The sequence below is a fragment of the Protomyctophum parallelum genome, assembly GCF_964188405.1.
Source record: "Protomyctophum parallelum genome assembly, chromosome: 2".
Classification (NCBI taxonomy): Eukaryota; Metazoa; Chordata; class Actinopteri; order Myctophiformes; family Myctophidae; genus Protomyctophum; species Protomyctophum parallelum.
This window is the reverse complement of record NC_139699.1, coordinates 27,795,589-27,803,308: the sequence shown is the minus strand read 5'-3', so window position 1 is coordinate 27,803,308 and position 7,720 is coordinate 27,795,589.

Genomic DNA, 7,720 nt, shown 5'->3' with positions numbered 1-7,720 from the left:
TTTACGAGCTGTGTTCGCTTCCCGCGTTCGCATGTCTTACTTGTTACTAGTTCTGTTCCCCATGGGGGAGTTGTTATTGTATCTACTATCACTGCTCTTAATGTTTAATGATGACTGTCTAATTGTGCTGAGCAGGAAGATAGAATGTAGCAGGGCTGAACGTCAAGATGAATATTATATTCTCATTCTATATTAAATATTGGTTAAATATATTCGTGAGTTATCTGACTGAACTCAAATAGCCGTACCTGTGAATGGAGGTGCTAATGAAACATATATCAATCATTCTGTATGGTTAATCACAATCATACTGATTTGAATGCAGCGGTTAAAAGCAGATAAAAAAAAAAAAATCCAATTTGTGTTGCGATTTTTAGTACTGCAGTTATATCATTTGAGACAGAGCAGAGAGCACAAAAAATTAAACAATGGCGCAGCGCTTGATGCCTCCGTGCTAAAAAAATCATAGTTGGCCAGCAGAGACTAGGCTGTAAGAACAGAATATCCTCAAAGAAAAAGATCAAGTCACAAAGTGTAGATTCCTGCTGCTTGTACCCGTTTCCTTCAAAAAATAATTATGAAAAACGAAAAACAAGAAATGTGTCGGATGCTTAAAATGTAAATTGCAGCTACGTGCTGACAATTTCTAGTGACACACAAACATTTCAAAGACAGTTAACAGAAAGCCTTTTGTAATAGTTGTTTGAAGAGACTTTTTGTTGCATGTTCTTTGAAATGGATTACTTGCTGTGCTTTCTAGCAACAAATTTAAACTACAAAAAAACGATGGATGATATGATAGTAACAGACAGCAGGTATATGGATAATACTGAGCTTCCATAATTAATAAATAATAATCAACCCCATATAGGTGTATTGAATCTTAATTAAAATCTTATTTAGCAATTTACCAAGATTTTACCAGGCATTATTGGAGTTTCCAGTTAAAATAAATACAACTTTATTCAAATACCTAGTGTTCCTAATATTTTGCACAACTTATATCATGTTATAAAACTATAGCATTCAAGCTTTCTGTGGCATCTGAATTTAGTTCACCTGGAGAGACAAAAGCAGGTACAAAACACAGCCGTCTGTGCTGTACGTGTGAATACAAGGAACGGGACTTTAATAGAATCCAGCTGAATGATGTGTGAGCTCACCACTCTGCCCGCATTGAGCACACAGGGTCGTCATGAAAGAAGGCAGTGAAAAGTGATAATGATTCATGGGGCCTGAGGCTGCGTGGGTGGCCCCAGTATTAAAGTCATCATCAGTATATGTTTTATACTGAAAGGCGCCCGCCGCCATATCGGTCATGAGCCCCTAGAATTCCTGGCAATTCCCCTGATAGTGGTAAAGACAGCCGTCGGCGATTTAGAACACGGAGAGAGAACATGAGTGGGGTCAGTCAGTGCAGTTGCAGCGTTATTGCTGTGTTTTTGTGCTCGACAGTGGGTCTGGTGTTTGGCAGTGATGGGAGAAGTACTCGCCTTTCTTTAAAAAAGTAAAAGTATCAATGAAATAGTAGTAATGTTAGGCCTACTATTAGGTACAGTACAAGTTCGGTATTAAAAATGTACTTGAGTAAAAGTACAAAAGCATTGGTGTCAAAATGTATACTTAAAGTACCACAAGTAAAAGTACTCATGCAGAAGCTAATCTCACTTTGCGACACGTTTTTCAAATTTGTACGGTAATAATAATAAAGTAGAAGTAAAAGTACAGAAAATTGGAAATACTCCAGTAAAGTAAAAGTAGGCTATCACAAGATTTTACTCAAGTACAGTACTTGAGTAAATGCACTAGTTATTTTCCACCACTGGTGGGTGGGTGAGTAGGTACAGTAGACAGAGATGACATCTGGATATCTAGAGCAGTCGCGAACGACTCGATCCGATCCCAAACTGTGTGCCACTGCCTCGGCACACAGCGGAGTGCCGCGAGACAAGTCTAGGTGTGCTTTGGGATTTGGTGACAACCACTTTTCTGCCCTCACTTTTTATCCTCAATACGTACTTTTCTCAGCCAATCAAATCATCAGAAATGCCTAATTGGGGAGCCAGGCAGTGTAATACCTGGCACAACAGGACAGCAGGACTGAAAGAAGTCTGGGGTTGTCCGGAACTGAAGTCAACAACCAGTGTCAGTCTGTCAGACATATTACTGTTGGATTCCTGTTAGATTTTTTTTTCTTCTTCAAAATCTGTATGGCATACTCACTCAGCACCTCCACTGCATGACAAGACTTGATTATGGGAGTGTAATCCACAGGCAGGCTTATATTTATACATCTACTGCCCCACTCAGAGGTATGTAACATTCATGATCCATGCATGTACCCCCCTGTGGTGTCTGCCAGCAGGGAATATCACACCTTCCTATAGTGAGCACGAGAAGTAGCCGATACAGTACATTTTGATTTAGTTTGTACACCCCTCCAGTAATGACTTAGGTCAGTCATGCACCGAGCTGTAATGCTTCATTACACGCCTGCAGTGCAGTGTCGATGTTTACAGTGCAAACATTGGCAAAAATGCAAAAGATTGTGCATGATCAAGATTATGACACCTACTGAAATTACACACACACACACACACACACACACACACACACACACACACACACACACACACACACACACACACACACACACACACACACACACACACACACACACACACACACACACACACTCACTCAGTTTAATTAATAAAAAACATTGCATTTCTTTGTCCCAACTTGCAAGTACATGAACCACGTGACCGGGCTGTTTTCTGCCCCCTCAATGTCGCAACCCAAATATTTTATAAGATGGCTCTCCGCATCATAAGTGCATAATACTTGTTTATTTGGAGTGAACATGACAATGACGAGTAAATAAATATTAACACGACTCCCGTCGATAAGTTATTTAGCCTGGACATTTCCGCATTTAGCTGAAAACGGGCTTAGTAGCCTACTATTATATTTGATTGATTGTGCCAAAGAATCGCGTCGGGTCAAACCGGCCATGCAAACGAAAAAGTTATATAAATATATATAAAGTTATATATTGTCATTTTTATATAGAGGGGGAAACATTATAGGCTACGCGTGTTATCGATGTAATTAATATATATTTGATTGATTGTGCCAAATAATCGCCTAGTTAGCTGTGTTGTGTGTAGTTGTGTGTTCTTTTTTTTTCCTCCACCCCTCTTTTCTTTCAATCATAACTCGCTCATTTTTTGCTCATTTAAAGAAACTCAAAATACCATGTAAACTACGACATTTGGTCTTTCATTTGGTATATAGATCGGTTATGTAGGCCCTATCTACGAAACGGTATCAAGTGAAAAGGAAATGTCGGGAAATCGGTTTATTGTGTAAAAGATTGGATACGTCTTTTCAAATACGGCCGTTAGTACTGTTAATTCAACATCCGGTGAGGAGAGGATACGGATCGTGTATGTATTGTGTATAGAAATCAGCGCATACAGTGGGTGGGCTTTAGACCGGATGTAAGCCTTGCACACTAGCAATAGCAGCAGCATTTGAGAGAGGGAGGAGGAGGAAAAAAAAGAATTGCCTTGCGTGCAGGGCAGCTGGGCAGGCACACTTGCAGATCAGGTCCACGTCGCTTGCAGAAAGAACTGTTCTTTTGACTGACAAAACATTTAGAGGTTCGGGAGGTCTATCTGGTTGGAATTATTTCAAACACTTTTTATTTTGTATCGCGCATCGGCAAGCATTCTCGCTTCATGGAAAGTAAATGTCGGTCGAGTCTAACCGAGCATTCAATAATAATAATAATAATAATAATAATAATAATAACAATGATAATAATCATTGTATTCATATTCCTATTATCTTATCAAAATAATAAACAAATTCCAAGTTAATTAACCAGCCAAACGTATATGATTTAATTCGTTGGACATGGAATGCAGGCTTGAACAATGCCGTCTCCAGCTGTCGGAGGTGACAGACGAGTGGGGGAGAAAGGGGGACGGCGGTCGATTGTGCCGATATAGTCAGACTGAGTAAGAGATATATGCCTAAAAACAAATTTACAAAAAGTTTCAAATGGGGAAAAAAACAGAGATGATTTCAATCGAATATTTAGACAAAGTCATGCAAGGGGAACTTTCCCTGGACTCCATGGGCTAAGAAAATAAATGTTGAAATCTCAAATTCGGTCAGAACGGCTGCTCAGACTTCCTAGTGTTAACTGAACTGCTCATTTTACTTTAACCAGCTCATAGTGCCATCTGAGCTTGTAGATCTGCTATTTGACAAATCGTGAACATTTGTGCAAATCTTTGAATACCTTATGTATGTTTTTTAAAGATTCTGGGGGTCCCTGGAACAACATATTTTGAGATGGGGGTCCGCTGCCAAGTACATTTTGGGGGTCCTTGTCATGAAAAGGGTTTGCGCACTACTGAATTATAGTAGGTTTTTTAGAAAACTTAAGGGGTTAAACCTATAGTTTCTTCTTAAATACAGTAGTGCTGCTGTAGTGAGCATTCATTTTGTTGACCTGCTTCCACAATAAATGTGGAACAATGTTGCCTAGACACAGTCTAGACAAGAGAGGAAGCAAACATTGCTGTCATTGTTGTACGCTGTGAGGTGTGGTGTTGTTGTATTTGTTTACACTATATAATTTCTATAGAAATTTGTGCAAAACAGGAAAACAGGAAATTATCCTATATGGATCCGATGTAGTTATTAAGCCCTTATACTTTCTATTGGTAAAATATTTATAAAACCCACTTAACCACTTTACTTCCCCCTTAGGGGACATATTGGGTAGATCTTTTTCAGGGGTAGGTAAAAATAAATAAAAACAGTGGGTAGATTTTTTTCAAGGATAGGTAAAACGAACATGTGGGTATATATTTTTTCAAGGGTAGAAAAAAAAGGTTGAAATTATGTTTTCAGGGGATGACATTTTTTGTTTGTCTTGGACTTCAGTACAGAACAGATGAGGGTAGAGAAGAGGGAGGACATGCACCACCGCTGGAATCAATGGAGCAGCTAATGTATAGACCAGTCCTGAAAAGAAAAAAAATAAAAAAAAAAGAAAATGACCCTGTAGGCATTCTTGAGGAAAAGTACGTTGTTTCTATATGATTTGGATGTGCTGAATCCATTTCTGCCGTATGCCGAGTGATACGGGTCACTGTGTGGTCAGAAATGGAGTAATTAACATAATTAATCACTAAAAACTGGAAATGGGCTATAATTCTGATAAATAATTGTGTTTAATGGGTTGTTTCTATGATTTTTATGTGCTGAATCCATTTCTGCCGTATGCCGAGTGATACGGGTCACCGTGTGGTCAGAAATTGAGTAATTTGTATAATGAATCACAAAAAACTGGAAATTGGCTATATAATTCTGATACATTGTACTTAATTTGTTGTTTCTATATGATTTGTATGTGCTGAATCCATTTCTGCTGTTTGCTGGGTGCTATGAGTCACCGTTTTGTCAGAAATTGAGTAATTCACATTTAGTATTTAGCATTTTTTGAAAGTTCAATGTAACCCAAATAAGAATCCACTGTATGCCGGTGAAGGGTCCCTGTTTTTTTTAATTCCTCTTCCAACAACATGGTGATGATGTTTTAGGCAAAACATCCTGGGCAAAGTAATGTATACGATTAGGCCCCTGGTGGTGACCGAAAACACATTGGCCCTCATTTATTAATTGAGTGTAAAATCTGCCACAGATTCGAGTGCAGGTTTCGTAGTACACCCACGTCGCCACGGCATTTATAAAGTGATCGCAAACAGCTGATCCTTCCTTAATTTTGCCGCCTCACCCCGCTCTCTCATACACACACACACACACAGACGCACACGCAACTTGCAAGCCCAACTAACTGGTGTCTTGTTAAATAAATAAAGAACGAACACCTGCATGAATTAAATACAGTTGTAGGCCTACCCTGTCTGTTTCCCTCTCACCTCGCTTGCCTTGCTGTCATGTCCACGCACGCACGCACCTACATGACACATCGACGTCGCATCGCCATGAATGGAATTAGTTTGTAGGCTGGGCTGGCCTATATTAATTTTACCCATTCGTGCGCAGTGCACGGCGAAGGCGTGAGACTGAGAGATAGGCTATCATGTCGTCAAGGCAGTCATAATCAACGTTTATGTAGTGATTTGATCATTGATGAACGAATCATAAACGTATGGATGAAGGCTTAGAAAAAAAAATCCCTCGCTTGCCTTGCACACACACGCTGCTGTTTTGCATATAGTGCTCCTCCTGTCCTGTCTGTCTGTCTGTCTCTCTCTATCACTGTAGTCCGCCCGTGACCATTGACCAACTGACCATGCACGTTCGACAGTCTATTTAGATTGCCTCGCAGTCGCTAGTCGCTGTCAACTGTCAATATATGAATGTGCAGCGGCCAAAACCGTAGCCTCATGTGGCTGCATGGCACTGGTGGTGGTGCTGGCTGGGTACTGGGTAGCCTATACTATCTCCGATGCGGTTCCCACTTGCGCTGGCACGGTACATTTGGCATTGAGCGAAGCGTCAGGTTTATTAAACGAGGAGGAGATTGCACATACCGTAACTCCAGAAAGGCCTGCTGTAGATTAGGGCATTAGGCTACAGTATATGCTACCCACGTTAATTGGGACTCTCCGTCATGGAAATATTTCAGCACAGACAGCCCAAATCCTCGCATGTATGCGCTCATGCAAAACACTGTTTAAATGGCTTAAGCATCTAACTTGCAACATTGTTTTTAATAGCGCGATTTTATCTCCTACTAATTTCATAATGACACAAAGACACATCGTTGATGTATTCCTTTACTTTTTTCTTTTTTACATGTAGGAGTGAATACATATATGTTTAGATGCCTGTGGCAGCCTCTCAGCTGGTCAAACAATGCTGCCCCGCTGTTCTACGACAGAAAAACAGGTGAGGACAAAGCGTACGACAGCTCCCGACCAGACGTGACTTTTGAACTTTGTCAAGTTCAATTTCAAGCTTTGGCGGAAATGGTAAATGCCGAAAATGTCGGTCATTTCGGCGTGCACCCATATTTTGGCGTACGCACGGTTGATAAATGAGGGCCATTGAATTCAATGGAGCGACATTCTATAAATGGCTATTCTATAATATAATGGGGATTTCTGTTTTGTAGAACTCACCCCCAGAATGAGTTATGAGCACATGGAAAAAATACATTTAGCACAATTATTTATGAAAATTATAGCCCATTTCCAGTGTTTAATGAGTAATTGTGCTAATTACTCCATTTCTGACGAAACGGTCACACGTATCACTCGGCATACGGCAGAAATAGTTGGGGCCCTTAGGGAGATTTTAGGGTATGTTCGTTCACTGCACAGGTGTAGCTCAGGGCATACTTAAATGATTTGGCTAGGGCACCCGCGCCGGTGACCTTTGGGGTCGCCACAGAGGCTGATCCAATATGGCCACCACCTGAACACGCTTTTGCCTCTACATTTGAACCAGATGAGCTACAAATCCAAACTTGGTGTCTATTTCATGTTTTTTGACAATTAGAAATATGATGGAAAAATCATCTTTATGATTGGGTGTGTCTGGACACCTAATTAGCATATTTCCAAGATGGCGGCCATGTAAAAATTAGGTGTACCTTAACTTTTGATACTTTTGGCAAACTATTTTAGGTTTTTTGAGCATCAGAAACCTACTGGAATGATCAGATTTATGA